The sequence below is a fragment of the Arctopsyche grandis genome, chromosome 3, assembly GCF_051622035.1.
Source record: "Arctopsyche grandis isolate Sample6627 chromosome 3, ASM5162203v2, whole genome shotgun sequence".
In the NCBI taxonomy this organism is placed as follows: domain Eukaryota; kingdom Metazoa; phylum Arthropoda; class Insecta; order Trichoptera; family Hydropsychidae; genus Arctopsyche; species Arctopsyche grandis.
The window spans coordinates 12,835,634-12,856,746 of record NC_135357.1 but is presented as its reverse complement, the minus strand read 5'-3'; positions in this window follow the sequence as shown (position 1 = coordinate 12,856,746).

The following is a 21,113-nucleotide window of genomic DNA, read 5'->3' as shown; positions in this document are numbered from 1 at the left end:
AATGACCGATTTTGAGTTCATGCTGGTCAAAATCTCGAGCTCGAATTTTTACATGATCACAAATCTTCATCTGTTGTTACTACGAACATACATAGACATAGTAATAAAACGCTGTGTAATATATAATATATAAGTATGTAAAAAAAATTATATTGTATATTTAAATTGAAATTCATACGGCCAATGGTCAAAAGAGTTCACGCTCCTCAGTCATGAGCTATCTCAGGCAGTCGATCGGCAATTTGAAATTGATTTTTTTTCACGTGGTCGAGAATCTTCACCACAACAGTATATTCAATTAAAATGCGCGTGATGTACGCGTTTGCGCGCGTGCGCCAGATTAATAAATAATCCTGTCGGAGTCAAATCTCCTTCAACGGGTAATAATGGTATTCAACCACCTCGGATAGGATATTGCACTGTATGCAGTAAATTTCACACAATTTCGACGTGGCACGTCATCAGTGCCATCAATCAAAAATGATGTTATAATAAAAACATTTACCTCGCATACATATGTACATACAATATATAATACATAGTACATAGGTACATAGAATGTCAGAATGTAGTATGACTCAATCGAACAGACAGTACTAGGAAATCCTAAAGGATTCAAACAAGTTAGAAATGTATTACACGTATCATAACCGATTAAAGAATAACAATTAACTCACTGCCCAAAACTATACATTAATTATAATAACGTGTACGAAAGTGATGGAACACTCATTTCAAAGATTTCCAAGTAATGATTCCAAGCATGTTCTTCGTCCATTCTAACATGCAAGTTCGTAAGTACATACATACATATGTACTGACTATTTTTATATACATGTACATAGGTAGAACACATGTGAATATATAATACATTTTTTCCAAAGTCAATTAACCCCCCGACGAGTTCTGGTTATCCACCGGCCGTGTAAAAGGCTTCGCGTACCAAAATCAAAAAGAAAAAGAGTAAAATAACACGTAATGGTTAATGGAAGGAATGCGTTTCGCTTTAGTTTAACACTTACCTTAATTCGTTATTTATCGTTCTATAATTATCGAATTATTTATACCTTATAATTCTGACATGTGCAACATCAAGTCGTTCAAAGAAAGATCGATGCTTTGATTCAATTAAAAAATAAAAATGTTTATATACGGCTATCTATGTACATTTATATTATTTCCTACTTGATATAGTTTCCCATTTGCCTTACAGAGACGTAAAGAAGAATATTTTATTTTTATTATAATAAACATATACAGGTTACAGGTCTTTACAGGTTACCCAATATGACATGTGGCCAGATAATACATAAATAACACACATTTTACATAAACATAGAATATAACACACATTTTACAGATAGAAAATATATAAAAATATATTTAATTTTAACACATGCTACCAAATAAATTTAAATAAAATATTAAAAATTAAAAATTAAATATAGAGAACAATGTTTCAATTAAAGTAAGCGATTGATCTGGAAAGTGGCCCTTCACTTCAATATAACACTTATCACGATGAAACGGCAAAGTTCAACACTGAATTCATATTATATCATCATCATCATTTGTGCCATCCACTGCGGGATGAAAGCCTCTATTCTGAACAACACTCATCCACCTAACTTCACACATTTTCATTACATCGTGATGAAAATGTGTGAAGCCACCTAATCACCTAGCCACCTGACATGTGATGTTCTTTGAACCCTCTGAGCGCTTATTTTATGCAATTTTCGTCACTTCTTCTAGACTATTGGTCGGGAAGCGTTTTCGAAGAAAAAAAGAATAAAAGATTTTTTTTAGAAGAAATTAATTAAGGTGAATCATATGTGCATATGTACATATGTATATCGACACAGCGCAGTGCACTGATAGAGCTATTGGATACCAGTAGATAGATCGTGATTTCTAGTCCCGGCTTAGTGCTGGCGACATCTTGGGACTAATTATAACCAGGGATCGGCGTCGAAGTTGCTTTCGTGCACAAAAAATGGTTCACTATTGTCAATTACTATTCTCCTACAAAGCAAGAGAGAGAAAAAAAATGTTGAAACTAGTGAATCTTTTGTTGTGCATGAAAGCTCTGATTATAACCAAAGATTGGCGTTGGATGGATGCTTTTCGCACAAAAAATGGTTCCCTATTGTCAATTTCTTAGAAAAACCATGCTTTTAAGTTTCTTTCGTTTTGAACACTAACGGAGCGGGCTATTGCTATTTGAAAAGTATCCGCGCATAGTATTTCTTGTTCACAGATCGAACGTCTCCTTTCCGATTTTTCTAGCCTAATTGTTGTGACGGATCCTATAAATGAGATTCCTCTCCCTCAGTTTCTCGTGAATTCGGGCTATTAGCATCTCGGATTTGTCTGAATCTTATAAATGCCACCTACATAATGTATTCCTCGTAATTTTGCTATGTATCAATCTTTTTTTTGTATTCTCCATAGATATCTCTGTTGTATTACATATATGTACATATGTACTTGTTATGTTTGAAAAATTGTTGGTACTTACGCATACGTATGTACAAAAATAATCGAACCATACGTTTCATCTTGGAGTAATACCTGTCGTGGAACATATGATGTACATGTGTATGTAATAAAATAAATAAATATAAATGATAATTGCATAAATAAAAACAATACAAATGTACTTGTATTTTGAAGCTGAAACCAAAGTTTTTATCTTAAATATTATGAAAAGGGCCGCATGCGGCTCTGGAGCTGTCGGTTTCCGATCACTGTTCTAAGCACATTGCCATTTCAATTTCTTCAAATGCTCCATTATATGAGCCGTTATATTTAAATGTGGCATAACTGCACTTTTCTTAATTTTGAGAAATTTCTCGCACAACATTTCTCGCATATAATGTTTTGAGTTTGATAATATTTAAAAATACTGGTGGTCTGTAATACGTTTTTACTGCTTTTCCAATATTCTGGACATAACGAAATAAAAGACGTGATTGCAATGTGTGAATTAAGTCAAACAGAAATAGTGTTTTTGGAACTGAAAATTGGATTTCCACCATTTTCAAATATAACGGCCCATATGTATTTATATTGTATATAAACATATGGGTAAAAGTGAGAACGCTCGACAGGAAAAAAGGGGCTAGATCAGTGGTTCTCAAGTGCGGCCACTAGTGGATTTTACTGCGGCCACCAGCGACTTAATAGTAAATAATACTAATATTTAAAAAAAAATAAATATATTTTAAAAATTACAAAAAAGTAACTTAACAATAATATTATAGAAACCATGCTCATCATTGACAAACTAAAATTATAGCGAAAAGCCTTGTGACAGAAGTTGAAAATGACAATTTATCTTCTGTTAGTGATTTCATAGATAAGATGACAGAAACAACAAATTAAAATTAAAACTTAAAATAATAGAGTGTCTTAAATCTCTGAATCTGGAACTTGATAAAAGGTTCGAAGAATTGAATATTTTTAAAACTGTTTCTTTTGTATTTCCCTTTTATTATGATGACAAATGAAAATTTCATAGTACTACAAAATAGATTAAAATCATTTTCAGTATTGAGATTAATTAACTGGGCTAACGTAAAATATGCATTATTAGAAATTAGTCATGATCAAGTACTTAATAACCATTTTAATAATATTTCGGTTCAAAAATTTTGGTCGGAAATATATGTACGTTGACAATGAAACAAACCAATATAAAGATTTGGCAACAATTGCTTTGTTAATATTGTCTATTTTTTCCACTACCGTATATTGCGAAAGATAATTCAGTGTAATGTACTTTATTAAAAACAAATTTAGAAACCAGCTGACACACGCAAACTTAGAAGCAGCAATGCGGCTTGCATTAGAAGAAAGGAGTATTGAGCAATTTCCATTTGCATTATTATTAAATAAATAGATATCAAAATGTTAAAATTTCTTTTATTTTATGAATAAATTGATCCACTTTTTTTGTAACTTTTATTTATTTGATTAAATTTGGTGCGGCCACCAGACATTTCCATGGGATCACTATTATCACCTGTGCGGCCACGGTAAAATTTCGCCTGAGAACCACTGGGCTAGATGTTGGTTGCCATTATGCCGGCGCCAGACATGTGTTCAAAGATGTGATCAAATAAGTGTTCACATGTGTGGCACGGGCATTTGATACTATTGTCACATATTTGATCACTTAAGTGCGCTTTGCCGTTCTGTGTCAGTTTTTTAGCGCACATCAAAGGGATAAAAGTCCAAATGTTTGTGTGCCTGCCACACTGCGCGAAGCCCAGTTCTAATCTTCCAAATCTTTGAACACATATCAGGCAGATACAACAATATGTGACCAAATGTGTGAGCAAAGTCTTCAAAGAAGTGATCACTTCTTTGAACTCATGTCTGGCACCGGCATAATGGCAACAAACATCTAGCCCCGCTTTTCCTGTCGAGCGTTCTCACTTTTACCAACATATGTGTCTTTTATTATTTATTTATCACCCTAAATTGAAAAATTGAGTTCGAGTCACACTGCTTGCTGCTAGCCAGTTTTTTGCCAATTTTTCTGATTTTCATTGAAACGGTACTTGCAAAATTGGCTTTCCCTCCCCATTTCTCTCGCAAAATCTTGAGGTATTCTGTTATATCTCAAGGTTCGCCGGGTTTCTCTCCATATATGTCTCTGTGGATGATTGTTGTGTAAAAATTAGTATTGTTGTTGTTGATCATATTGTATACGATGGTTGCAATGTATTTACTTTGCTATAATTGACCATATATGTCATGTATAATTTCGAATTATCTAATAATTATGTATATAATTTGGCGTGTTTCTTGATCTATATAGTACACTCGTCGCATTGGGGCGATCTGTAATGACAAGTGCACATTGATTGATTGAAAATAAAACTGTGGACATATCCATTTTAACACATTTTTCCATGTAGGTATCAAGATATTAATTACAAACTGCAAGCATATATGTACATATGTATATGCTTGCAAAAATCAACAAATTTGGACTAGTAGAATTTGCGAGAGGAGAGAATGCCGATTTTATTGGAACCGTCACAACAATTAGGTTAGATTAATGAACAAAATCTAGCATGAGACGGGCGACCTGAATTTACATAACAACCAGCAACAACATTAGTACTCGTAATCACCGAGAAAAATAAATAAACATTTCAACCCACGACCTCTCGATTTGCAAACAATCGTTCAATCAGTGAGCTACGTTGTTTTTATCAACTAACTCTAACATATCTCTCACCTATGTGTTTTCTTTCTGAATACATTTATGAGTGCATTGGACTTTATACAATGTATTCACATTCAATGCATCGGGCATATTTAATTTACAGCATGTTGTACATTCGCCAAAATGATTCATACAAAATAATTATTGAATAATATAAACACAGTCGAAGCTAACGGGTTATCATCGTCTGTCTACAAGTAGCACGGCGAACACGGACCAGAGCGTCAGCTCTTCTACCGAAAAACCAATATTGTCTCGCACCGAATGTTTCTGCGAACCGAGCGCGAGTCCCCCACCACCCACCGGTGGGAGGAGACCCGCGCAGAAGGAGGAGGAGGTGGGTGGGTGGGGAAGTCGACGTACGCGAGCCTAGAAAGAATTCTGTATCTCCTATCGGTTGCTGTGGTCCGGGTATTCGCGCACACCTCGACCTGACCATATGCCACTACGAACCGACCCGAACAACGACCGACCGGTCGACCCGACCCGTCCGGTCCCCACATATCTCATTCTATACACACACACATGTTTGTACAAACAGCGAATTTAATGTTTGACATTGACATTTTCTTATAAAATAGATCCGACAGATGTTTTCAACTCGTGAAAATTATTCGCTAAGTGCCTCTGAACAATGTTTTCCGATGATGAAATTTTTACTTTATTATTTCGTGTGAAAATTTTCGTTGATTGGTTTTTTGTTTAAAATATTCATACATACATACAATATTGTTTCGTTTTGAATCGAAAATACTCTCATAGATTTTGTTACGTAAACAAACAGCTGCTTTATTTGAGTGCTATATTTTTAATAAAAGATTTAGGACGAAATCAGACAGCGGTGAATGTGGCACTTGGTTTTTTTTATTTAGATAGTTTTAAACGTATAGAAAAAATGAGACATTCATGGCACGTGTGCATGGGATAGTCCTTTCAAAACGACACATTCGACCTATGTCGTTGGAATTGTATGATAGTATTTATCCTTGCTTGACAGTGATATATACCAAAACGACCCTTTGGACCATTTTCAGTAAAATTGTATCCCATATTCGATCACTGTCAAGCAAGGATGAATACATACTACCATACAATTTCAACGACATAGGTCGAATGTGTCGTTTTGAAAGGACTACCCCACGCACGCGTGCCATGAACGTCACATTTTTTCTATATGTCTAAAACTATCTAAAAAAATACCACGTGTCACATTCGCCGCTGTCTGATTTCGCCCTTACTGTCAATTTTTCGGATGCGGTGCATCCGCTCTAAAATCGCCAGACAAATTGAACGACAGATTAACGATCGGCTGCTTTAAATGCAATTCTCGTCTTCTCGAATGATAGATTGCACATCAGATGACGGGTAACCTTTCGATGTGCACAAATGCAATTATTAAAATGGTAATTATTAAAATTGAGTTGGATCCTTCAGGCGAGTTTAATAAGGCAATCTATCATTCGAGAAAACGAGAATTACGTTTAAAGCTGCCGTTCTGTTAATCTGTCGTTCGTTTGTCTGGCGATTTTAGAGCGGATGTACCAAACCCCAACTTTTCTTATATACAATTGTTCAATTCAATTTCTTATATTTATTGGTAGTTCACGCGTTGTAGAAAGCCTCAAAACATTATTTTGTAATTCAGAATGTAATAAATTAATATAATCAATGATTAACTTACAATTAATTAATATTTTATTGCTAATTAATTAGATTTATTGCACAAATTGCTTAAATAAATCAATACTAGTAGATAACTATACTAGCGGTAGTGGAAATTTTTTCACGGTAGTATCGGTAGAATGACTAACGTCGGTATTTTTGGAATCCCTAGTATCTATGTATTTGTATGTGAAAATAAAAGTAAGAAAAGTGAGAGACAATCGAAATATCTTCCAAGATAGTGAAATCGTTTTATTGATACTTCAAACCGTTACATTAATTTTGAAAGTGAATGAAAATCTCCAGGTATTCTCGGGACGTCCGTCGTCGCCGATGTGAAAAATGATCAACCCACGCCGACTTTCGACTGCAGACAACAAACGGTATTTGTCAGCGACAGTGAAGGTATTATTATGCAATTTAGTTGTCTCCGTCGTGTGATTGCATCTCAATTTATCATCGGCCAACGATTCCAAACACAAAAATAATTTTAGGCACTCGTTCGTAGGTGGCGTAAGCTCTGATTTACGGCAATGATTCACCACGACTTTCCCGAACGCAATGTTATCAGATCGCTTCAGGATTTACGACGTGCTAAGGTCAATATTTAAGGGTCAATTTTAGGCACCTCAAAATGTACCGAGATAATTGATCTACAATAAAAGGGAGCGCGGGATAATTATTACCACGCACGAAAGGTGTGAAATCGTGACTAACAATTTTCAGATTTGAAAAAAACTACAATCCTTTCGAGGATCATTATCAAAATGGTCTTAGGCTTAGAGTGTTGTTCATGTTTGTACACGGACACTGTCCGTGTACATTCCACGCTGCTGTTGCGTGACCCCTGACCCTTTTCTTAGTAGCCAGGTGTGTGTCTGTGTGTATGTGTGCATGCTAGGATGGATATAAAGTGGTGTTCTTAGAGGAGTGCATTATTACTGTAATCTCTCATTCGCCTGTAAAACTATGGGTGAAGTGCATAGCCATAGTGGAGCCGCTCGCTTGACCATTACACCATTATTAAACCGAACAAAAAAAGTTCTTCCATGAAAACTTGCATATCGAACGTTTCATCTTAAACTGAAAAAACTTTTGAGCAATTTCTAATTTTACGGAGGAAATTCTTTTGAAAATCTGTCTGCTTCGAGTTCAAGAGGTTGCATGCTATGCTATGGAAATAGAACTACGTACAGAGACGAATAGTACTTGAGAGCTGAAGGAGGCTAACTGAGATTATATACTTAATGGAATCGCTTATGTGTTCGTGATTTGTGGCTGTAAGGATTTCCGCAAGGATCATTAGGTCCCGTGCGTAATTAATCTTTGCGCACGCGAATATGTGGGAGTTGTTCTACCTGTAAACGCGTTCGATTTGCATAATGTAATAAATACGAATGTTATCAATCATAGAAGCTGAAATACGCTGAAAAAGGCAGATTTCTCATACGTAACCATCAAATTTAGATACGTATAGGTATGTTAGAATCAAATCATGAATTATTGGAATATGTAATACGTCTAAAATTAGAAGAGTACCACGAAAACAAATACGAAACTATTGTGCAATTAAGGTGTCAGGATGTCAGTCATTCGATTTTATTTCATTGACAAAAAAAAAACCATTTGTAAGAAACACAAATAGGAGCATGTACATTTACATATTTTCGTTCGTCTAATCGTCATGTGTACAAATATTTTTTGTCTATTATTACGACCGTCAGACAAATTATGCTCGTTTTTGTTCAGGGTTAAATGCATAATAACGTGCTCGTTCGCATAATTCACAAAGAAAAGCGCAAAATGGTGAGATCGTTATGGAAGTTTGGGAAATTATACTCACTCGAGCCAATTTGGGAAACGATTATTGAAGTTCATTTACAATCAATTATCATGAAAGTATAAAGAAAACTTTGAAGTTTTACAACATTTTATTCTTTGTTTGAAATAGCAGACGCTTAGAGGTCATTCTTTTTCGAAACATGTACCTTATTGTATTTTTAGACATTTAGACCCATAAATCATCTACCCTAACTATAAATATTATATATAAACATTTGTATAGATATGTTTAGGCATATTATAGAGAAACATTGAATATATTACAATATATAAATATAACAGAATACTTGGACCACGTCATAAAGAATGACATACAACTTTACATAATCGTTAAACAAAAAAATAAAAAAATAAAATACGTTTCAAATCCAGTTAATAGATTAGTATATAATATATTCGTACATACATATTTACATACATTTTGTCCCACTCGAGCATCAGTAGAATTTTTATTTTCAAAGGGGATGATAAGATACACTAAAAAATACCATCCAAATATGAGTCCTTTATTATCAAAGATGGCCAAGGCACTTTTTGGGTTTTTTCATGTTTTAATGCTATTTTGTTCTGCTGGTCATTAGGAATCAGTAATGAACTATTGTGACTGTCAAACCAGCTAAGCTTGGTATTGAATTAACTTTAAAAACAGGACTTTCTATCAAAACTGTGTTGTGAAGTAGTATCTTAGTATCGAACTTGTCTTTTATGAAAAAAACGCAAGGGGTCGTTGGTCAACTTTAACATTTCTCTGGCCTCATATGTATGTCTTACACCTATCCCAAAAGACATTTCTTTCAATAAACAGATGTATCTTAACAAACATAAACACATTTTAAGATGTTTAATTTGGCAATATTCAAAATATGCATATGTATATTCATACACGAAGATATCATTATCTGCATTTACAGATGGTGGTGCTAGATGGAAGCCTCTCCAACATATCGACTCGTCTCTATTTTGATCAACTCTCATCCATTACACCCCACACATTTATTTCTTAAATCAGCTACCAACCTCTCATATAACCTTCCATGCACCCTTTTACATACATTCTCTCGGGTACCATTTGAGCACTTTCGTCCGATTTTTAGGTATCTGACACGCACATTGCCATTTCAATCTCTTCACTCCCTCCACTATATCAACTTTGTACGTATTTTGTCGCCATCCATTGCTAGATGAAAGCTTTCATTTGTCTCTGTTTTGGACAACTCTCAATCATATAATCGCATTTTTCTTACTTCATCTACTCATCTCACACGTAACCTTTCGTTAATGCTTTTACATTCTGTCGGGTACCGTTATACATAGCACTTCTTTCGTCCATTTTTATAGATAAGCCCATTGCCATTTTAATCTTCTGACTCTCTCAACTAAATAATCTACCCTTGTCATACTTATCGCCCACGTATTCCATTTTGTCGCCATCCATTAGGGCGAAAACACACTGAGTGGTATGGGACCTCATGTCTCCTTGGCTTCCCGCTGAGCTCGTGGAGAATGGATGTTTAGGAGGTCGCACGTGTATGTACATATATCCATGTGCAACCGACAAGTTTCTGCTACATTTCTTCAAATGTGGGATAAACCGTTATCGATCACTGTCAAGCAAGGATAAATACAAGAATAAAATATCACCGAAAACACTCCAGGGGTGATATTTGGGACTGTGTACCATGCGTATCAGCAAGGGGTGTTTAAAAGTATCTAAAAAAAAAACACGTAACCTTCCCACTCGGTGTGTTTTCGCCCTTACTGTATGAAGGCTCCTTCAGCATGCTTCTATTTGTCTCTGTTTTGAACAACTCTCATCCATTTAACCCCAAACAATTTTCTTAATTCATCTACTCATCTCTCAGGCAACCTTCATTGCAAGCTTTTACATTCTATCGGGTACCATTAGAGCACTTCTTTCGTTCATTTTTGTAGCTATGTCCATTGCCATTTAAATCCTTTCACTCTCTAAACTATATCAACTACCCTTGTCATAATTCTAACCTACTTATTCCATTTCCAATCACTCCTCTCTATGTTAAGTTCCACGCTTCTTTGATTGCATTGTGTAGCATTTACATATACGAGGATTATACATACGAACAGATCTGTCGCACGAGAGGAACGGATGGGTTGGGTCGTTTGTAAACGGTAACGATTGCACAATTGCACATCCATCGACATCGCATGCACTCGGTGCATATGCACTCGGTGCATATGCACGCACGATCGCCAATTTAGAAACACATCGTGTAACATTCGTATGCATATTTCCGTAATGTTGTCGTGATTAGGTTCGCTGTACCGAGAGGTGAATCCCCCCCCCCCCCCCCGTTCGGAGACGCTACATTGTGATCCCATCGGATCATTAAAGCCACCATAGACCGAGCCCAATAAATTCCCCTTCGCCATTAGTCGCCCATCAAGTTACCGCGGTTGCAAGTTGCAGTTGCACCAGCCGGCCGGGGTAGAAGTGCATGTAGCATCTCTCGTCTCGTTACCGCCGTGCTATCGGAACAACGCGCTGAATAGTAATGCACCCCGCCGATGCAGTTTTCTCGCAATATTTGACTGCATTATCGGCGATGGAAATCTGCACGAATACGTCTCTAGATTTTAAATTGGAGATAATGAGAGTTTACGACCGAGCGACCCTGCCCGATGGGCGAGCGTAGTCTCCAGTTTTGATTTTCTTTCGCAATCAAACGAGGCGTATAAATGCAAGTTCGAGAATAATTTTCTTGTGCAATTCCGACAATACGAAAGGTATGATGAGTGTTTGTACAAAATTTTGTTTGAATACATATTTGAAGGAGAAAAAAATGTATTTATCGTCGATACAAATGTGTGAAATTGGTTTTCAATCATCGTTTATGTATGCCATTGAACTCATTCGTCGCAATTGGTATTTTGTATTATTTATAAAGTCAATTTATGGTATTGATCGCAACAGGTCATTGAACTTTAAATGCAAAAATCAGAAATTTTACGTTAATGCTTCGATTCTAGAAGCTTTGTTGAATTCATACCCAAATTGAATATGCTCCATATCAAAATTCAATTCGTTCACTTTCCACACCTCTGTTAATACTCCAGTTGTGGTCTTAATGCTTTTATCTAAATATTAATTCACGATGTTTTCAGCTTTCTGCATTATTTGTTCCAGAGATCAAGTCTTTGACGTCTGATTTATCTGTCGTAGAGATCGCTATACATATATGTATGTACGTATGTTTGAATCTTAGCCAGATTAATTTCAACAAATAAGTTTTTAAAAATTAACACGTTTTAGGCATTGAAATAGATTTAAAATTGACCGTAATAAAATTTAAGTGTGCGTTACTGAATGATATTTTGAATTACTACTTAGTAATTTATTACTACGATAAATTATCGAACTAATTGGATCGATAATGTGATGAGTTTATGTGCAACTTCTCTTCAATTGACTCTTCCATGTCCATTTGAATCATCTCATTTACCTCATTCATCCCTTTAGCACACCCTATTCTATCATCAGCATGCTATATTTAGACAGATACCAAAGAATTTTTAATCTATAGGTAAATTTCTAACATTCTTGCGATTACGTTTCAAGTAGGTACTATCCGAAATTGGTTAATTTGCTTAAAAATGCTAAATTTGGTATTATTGCTGCGTTTTCCTCCCTATTTCCGCTAGAACTACTCTTCTAGCTAGAAATTGACTCTTTCATGTCCTTTTGAATCATCTCATTCTCGTCAGCACACCTTTTTCTTTTATAAAAATGCTACATTTAGATATATACCAAAGAATTTGTGATCTATAGGCATATTTTCTATTTTGCTTAAATTATCGAGCTGGAATTTTCGTATAGAATGCAAAATTATAAATTAAATTTGTTTAAATACTTTGGCATATTCATTACACATCTTTGTTGCTGTGTTTCTCCAATTGAATTTCCTTTTTGAAATATCTTATTTACCTCCATATCTTTAGCACACTTTTTTATCTCATCAACATGATTTATTTAGATAGACACATACAAAAGAATTTCTTATCTATAAATTCTCGAGGTAAAAATATCCAAAATTGATCAATATTTTTAAAAAACTTTTCCATGTCCTTTTGCAGCATCTTATTAACATCTATTTAGTACGCCTTTTTTGTTATCAACATACTATATTTAGATAAATACCAAAGTATTTCTGATCTGAAATTTTCAATTGAGTTCTTGAGTTAGGTTTTCTTATTCATAGTTTTCGAAATTAATCAGTTGGCAATGCTAAATTTGACATTATAGCTGAGTTTTCTTCTGTTTGTCGCTAGGGTTGTGATAAGTTTTGAAAACTGCTTCCATATTATCTTGTATATGTAGGTACAAATAATTCTTCAGTCTTGTATCTGAAGTTGGCTATATATAATATTTATTTTTAATTACATACCTCCTTTACGTTTCACATTGTTTTCGTGTAAGTGGTAATTTTTTATTTTACATAGATATGTACATATATATCAGGAAGGCTTGACAGTAAGACCCTAATGCGCCTTCCTGGACAATTACTTATAAACAATGCAGCATTTTATTATTACATAAATCACTTTATCTCCAGAAGCGAAATAACAATTAATTAATTAATCACAGAATTACTCCATTGAGACATCTATGGATTTAGATTTTGTGCATAATTTTTACAAATTATACACACAATAAATACAGAAGATTTGTGACAACAGGAAAGATGATTTTTTGCCAATTTTGAGGAACCGTTACAACAAAGATCAGATAAAATGGGCAAACTCTGATAAGAAACGATCGATTTGGAGTTACAAATACCCCCAAATCTAACCAGTAATTTGGCGGATCTAACCCACTGATCATTTGGTGCAAACAAAACGCTACCATTAAGCCATATTGCTGGATATAAGTATGTACATAGATTGTTGATTTGACCTGTTGAACTATGGACCATCATATGTATATACATACATCTTTAAAGTTATCAAAGCCGTCAATGAAACACAGACATTATTCAGACTCAACACACACCCTACATCAAAACCAGCTAAGAGTGATCTTCGCCAATTTGATCTGCGTATTATTTTGCGGACATGTCCGAGCTGTGTAGCCAACAAGCTGAGCGTTTTCCCATCGACACCTACGAGTACCACCATACGGCCAATCTTCGCCAACAACACACCATGACCATAGCACGCCCATAGCAATTTCGCCATGTCGGAACGTCACCTCTTCCACAACAACACACGACGTGGTTTTTCTTCATTGTTCATGCGGTGTCAGTGTCGGTCCATTGTGCATCTGAGTGCGACACGTATCCGAGCGGCAACTATGTGCCGGTCATCGTGTGCGGTCAACTATTGTGCCCGTCCACCATGCCATGCCATGCCGGTGGTATATTAATGCTCAACAAACGCGCCGTGTTCGCGTTAAGTCATATCTTTCTTGGTTGTGCACACACGCCGAAAGGTATACTCGGTCAATATTATATGTGTATGGGGTCGATTGACCTGGCCGTGAGGTACTACATATGTACAATGCGTTTCGCTAATGCGACCTCGTAGTATTAAAAAAAATAACAATAATGAAACTGCTTTCAACATTAAAGACAGTCATGGCTGATGGTAGTATGCGCTTAATTTTTCTGTGTAACTGTAATCGCTTTTTTGTTGTGCGGACTAAATGATGCTGAATAGTCTAAAATGAACGTTTTATTAAAATAAAGAAAAGCTTATATAAAATTATTTATGACAGAATCACTAATAACCCTATTAACAAACTTGTGAAGAGTCTGGGTGATTACAACAAAATGTCTATACCCTTCAGGTATAAACACAGATTACCTTAACACAATCTTTAGTGTCTTTAATTAATATTATGTATTAGATGTATTATGAGCATTTATAAGAATTGTAAATAGTTTTTTGAGCTATTTTTCCTATTAGGCTGTACATTAACATTAGAATAATATAATACTATGATTACTAACAAAATTAAATTAAAATTGTAAAATAGAAAATGATTAGTAGATCAGTAGCTATTAAAATATATATAAGATAATTTCGTAATAATAAAAAGCATTTAACATAAAATAAAACTAGAGTAAAACTACTACTTCCGGTTCAGATAAAAATATTTAAAAATATAATGTTATAGATATTATTATTTCTATTACATGTAAAAAACATTTAATAATTGAATTCAAAAACTTAAAAAAAAGAGGACACCTATAAGGGGAGGTACCATTTCCGGTCAACTTAAAAATTTGAAAAAAATTTTCGTCAAGTTTTGGTTCGATAGGACTAACGGTGTTCAAAAAATCCCCAAAACACACTGACACACACACACACACATTTTTTCTAGATCATGAAAACGTGATCAGTAATCGATTCTGAGTTCGAATCAGTCAAAATCTCGAGTTCGAATTTTCGCATGATCACAAAACTTCATCTATTGTTACTACGTACATAGATAAAGTAAATATACATACATATATATAAAATTCGATTCAAATTTTCTTGATGCTATTAATATATGTATATACATAAATTTGTAGATACAATGATCCCGAAATATTTAGGAAAACTTTATTTTACTTACTTGGGATGGCAGCTTTTCCAATGCCATGGGTCCGGTCCAATGGTTTTGTTTTTCAACAAAAATATGTCAACTAACAATAAACAAATGAGCGAACGATAAAAACAAATGAGCAGAAATAATATGAAATGAAATATTTTAGTTGTGATATATAATATTTAGGTTGAGTTTTCCTCTTCTGGTATTTCCTTAATGATGCGATACGATTAAAAAAACAAATAGAAAAGGATTTGGGGTTTAAAGTCGATCATAAACTTATTAATATAATAGGTTAATTTCTTTGTAGTTAATTTATTTATTTGAAAATACTCGGGAGAGGCGGGATAGAAAATTTACCCAAGGGGTTTGTCAATGGTAATAAAAAAGAAATTGTATAAAATAAAATAAGATGAATTAATACAATCAGAATTAACCAATAAAAGAAACCCATTAATTTTTAGGGAATCATCAATTTTATTTTTAAATACGCTTAGGTTATTAAAAGTCACTAATACATTTGGTAGACTATTTACCCAATTTTAATTTGAAAATAAGGCATCTCTAATTTTTAAAATTATTTAAAATTAATATTTTTAAAAATAATAATTTTAATTTTAAAAATAATAATTTTAAAAATTATTATTTTTAAAATTAAATTAAATAGCGTTAAAATTTGGATTGTTCAACCTCCGAGTTAATCAGTTATTAACGGGAAAATCAGTGTCCTCAATAATCATTTACGAAAAGATCACGTCACGATCACGAAAAATCCGAGCCCAAATTTGAAGCTTTTTTAACTAGGAATTTACTGGTTATTATTTAAGTTTACTTATGCCTTATGTATTTATTTAATGAAGGCACGTCATATATCACGATTCGAACTAGTAAAAGAGGCGTATTTTCATTAAAAGAAATAAGTACTCAATATATTAGATATTTACAATTATTGGTCACTATTGCAATTCCAACATACACGCTTTTATTTGTAGTTTATACATTCAAAATCCGTTAACTTGAATTTTTAGAACATGCCATGGTGAGGTGAAGACTTTACTACTTTGGGGGTAGTCAACTGATTTTAGTAAATTTAAAAATCTTTCTAAAACAATGATAAAAAGAAAATTTCTTTTCAACGAAATGGATGTGATTAACATGGAAAGTTTTTGACCCATATCTATTCATACTGGATGTATAGAAAATCATATCGTCGAATTGATTTTTGATTTTTAAATGCTTTTATTATTACGAAATTATGTTCAAAGTACATCTTATAGCTACTGATCTACTGATCATTTTCTATTTAATAATTTTAATTTAATTTAATTTAATAGGAAAAAGAGCTCAAAAACCTATTTACAATATATCATCGAGTTAATCCAGCTCAAAGTTTGCGTTTTGAAAAAAATATTATCGACGTAATAAATGCTTCTAAATATATTTTTTCCATATCAGATAAGAACAATGGTGAAATTGCATGAAAAACAATGCATGTCGCTCGTCGTAATTAATCACATGTCCTTCGTACGAATGACCGAGTTGTATGTTTCCATTAAACGCGAAAATACCGACGTGAAAATTGGGTCAAAGTAGTCTTCTGTGAATCGGAAAACGAATCATTCAATCTAGAGAAGAGGTGTTGAGCATCGTGACGATCGACACGTCTAATCTAACAGGATCTACCGCATCAAATCGGCAGTTTTACCGCTAAAAGTGTCAAATTTGCGCAATTTTCGCGATTCGCTAACCATTACATGCACTTACTTATCACGCAATGTCTCGCTTAGATTTCGTTTATCTATTCATCTACGAGTGTGCCATTGTAACGGCACCGGAGCCGGTTAAAACTCGGTCAACCAATAACTAATTATTATCATTGTGTGTGGAGAAAAGTCAACGCTTTTGTCCATTAGCGAGGTGGGGTAATGTTGTTAATTAAATCGCCACAAACTCAATCGTATCGAAGTGTTCAGATCTAATCGATTACTTGGGTACATGCAGCACGGTATTAAATTGCATTTAATCATTATTGCAAATTAGACTTTTGTTGAGTCACTCGGTAAAAGCTCCAACTTATGTACTCAATAAGTAACTATGGGTAAATATTGTCGCAATCGAACGATTCAACGAAAGCATAAATATTCATGGATAGACCATTTGACATTTCTTTTCTGAAAATTTTCAATGTTTTACGTGGAAATCGATTTAAATAAGTGACTCATAGTCGGTGGCTAATAGACGTGGGCAGAAATTTAGCTCATCAAGGGCAAACGTGTTATATATTATATATTTTATTTAATGTTTAATAAACCCTGGAAGGTTTTGGACATATTACAAATTGCTATCATTCCGATAATTTCAAATTCTGATAAATCGAAATCATTACAAAATGGCTTATTTTTACAAGCTCCATATATTTTTTTTCACTAACAGTAAAATATGTGAGCTGATTTTGATCATTTTTCCTATCGCTTTGATATTTATCGACATACAGAGGTTGGCTTTCATTGAAGGAAGAAAATGTCTCCGACATGATTCTAGAGGAATTTAATCATTAAAATTTAATCAGAATCGTCTGTAAGATCGATGTGATGACATCTGGCCATTTGTGAAAACATTCTCACCACCCACTTGCAACTTCGACTTACTTTTTCCACACTATCTTAAATAATTTATATTTATATATGTATGTTTCAGTTCAAGTGTACACTTCATTCGTTCATGAACATACTAGTTTGATAAACGACAAACTTGTAGTTGACAAACTAAATAGTTTGTTTATGCCAAACTATTAAGCATAAGTTTAAGTATTCTCAATCGTTTGTATGCAATGTTTTAAAACTGGAATTATAGCATCGTTTTAATATGGTTTCTATAGGATTACCTTTTTAAATACTCGGCGTTTTGACATTTCAAAGGTTTTGGCAGCTAAAAGTTTCATGCGACGCCTGGTGAGTCCATTTGAAGATAGATTTTGATTGTTGGCACTTAACTAAAACCAATAGTTCGTGTATGAACAAACTAGTACATTCATGAACGAACTGGATTGAACTACAAATAATGTCTTAGTTAGTAATTGTGGTTTGTTCTCAGTTAAAATAAAATAGGTAAATTAAGGTACTGAAAAGACGAGTGAATTTTAATAGAAATTATACTAATATTTAAACATGGAATGAATGGTTATGAATATTTGCAAATTAAATTTCCACAATTACTAATTGTGACCCAACGGGAAATACCTAGATTTTCAATGACGCATTCTAATTCCAATTGAGATTTTCCGGGACAAATTTCAACGGAATACTTTTCTGCCTTTATTTACAAGAATTTTCATAATTACTAGAAAGCTTTTATGTAATAGGTAATATTATAATTTATAATAATATCAATTTGTAATATATAAAATGGACACATATGTACATACATACATATGTATGTGTGACTGCATCGACAAGTAGGGAGATTTCAATAAACGAATTTTAGAGTTATTAATGGGGTATTCTAGTCTAGAAATTTGAAAAAATCGACTTTTTTTCTTTCATATTTTCAAAGCTTAAAACTTTAAAAATATGTCCTTAAGAGGATTTTTCAAAATTCAAATTATTTTCGGAGATATAGCTGCTTTAGTGACGTAGCATCTGACCGGCGCGTAACTTTAACCGAAACTTTAAACGCGTTTTTCTCGAAACTACTTTTTTCGAGACGGTTGACATGATATCTCAAGTTCAACTGGACCAATTTACTTGAAATTTGGTGTGAGCCTTCTCTATACATTCTTCTATCGCATGAATAGAACCATGAAAAAATTCCAATTTTTACTATTTTTAAAAAATTCGGAAAAGTAAAAAAAACTGCTAAAAAAAAGACTTTTTATTTCAGACAGCCGCTATTTTGCGAAAAAAATTTTGTTTAACTTTTCCGTAGTTCATGCCATAGCAGCATTTGTTTGGATTAAGAATTAATTTGCTTTTTTGATTTTGGATTACTAGGAGGGTTGGAATCGTGTCAACCTGGAATCGTGTCAATCGTGCCAATGTATTCTTCAAACATTAATAAATATTTGATAAAATAATGGCTCCTAAAAATATTTATATTTTTTTTATTTCACCTGAAAAAATACCTACAATTCATGCCTTTAGACTAGAATACCCCCTTAAGAGATACATATTACATGTAGGCGTACTTTGATTTCGATTTCGATTTCAATTTCACAAATATTGCATTCTACATTTAAACTTACGCTTTCAAAAAGGATACTACATAGACATGTTCATGGCGACTCATATATGTATGTAAGTGTATCTTATTTATTGTTGTCGTTTGTTATTATTATTATACATATACAATGTACGCATCTGTATTTTAAAATATGTATAAATTCCTTTCCGAAACCACCCTTTGAAATATCAATGGGGACAAAACTAGTTTTTAATAATTATAGAAATATCCATAGTCGATAAGCCAACCAAAGTCACTATCCAAATGAGAGATTCCCAATTGTATATAAACCTCCAATCTTGGGAAAAATATTGTGCCTCAAATCCACAGACTCGAAATGTCAAAAATTATAATCTTTTTTAACACGATTCAATTCGAATGTAGCGTTGTCAAAAAAAATATAACTTATTAATGACTCGCTTGATTAGTCAAAAATTTGACTGCTTTTTAGCATGAACAAATTTTGACCTTTTTTGATCTACATAAATGCACGCATATATGTAAAATATAATGAACATACATATTATACATACAAATATGTATATTATTCATATTTATAACTTTAGAAAGATCCGATAAGGCTTTGGTAAATTTCCACCAGACGAAAATACTAGTTAACGCCTCTAAACGATTTTGAACTCCCAAAGCCCAAGGCAACCATACATTCCAAACTGACCCATGTGTACGTATGTGTATGTAATTCAAACAAATCATGCACACAAAATCGAACTTCATGCGAATCGGTCCAATCAATTATGCACGGGGCTTAGATTTCAGACACGCACGGTCCACGTGTGCCAAATATTTCCCGTTTATACATACAATCAATCGCTACATTTTATCATTAAAATTTCTTGCAACATATACCTACATATACATTCACGGATACCGGTTAATGTATACTTCCGGAATTTCAATAAAATAAAACTACCTCGTGTCTTTAGCTTTTTTATAATCGTCTTAAAATTATACGGGCCCTTATCGTGAAGAGCTTTTTCTCTAGGTATTTATAAAGTTCACACATATAAACTGCCCTACATTCAACGTCCGGATTGTATCCACGTTGAGGCACCCACCTTCTCCAACTTCCGGTTGCTTTTAATATCACGAGACCCATACACATTCGACGTCAATTAATTATTACCAATTAAAAAATATGTCTTATAGCATCTCTATTTTAATTCCAGATGAAATCACGAACACAATAAAATAAATCTCAGTTAGAATCCTAATTATATATTGTACATACTTGCATACAACACGAAGATGAAACATGCTAGTATAAATTAAGATTAATTCACATATTGTTGCGTGTTCGATATGAATTCTGGGTGGATTAAACAGAAAAAATTGAAATTACAAGATTTCATAATTTCTATTGAAAAATACTTCAAATTATAGTTATAATAGTTCAAAATATGTAGTCGTTTTAAGATTTCAAAACTAACTAATCATAAAGGTTTCTGCCCGGGTCGACCCGGGGCAGAAATTTCCGGGAATTCGCGGAAATTTTTATGTCCCGTGTCCCAGGAATTTAATAAAGGCGAATGTATGTATACGATGCAACTATTATCATTAGTG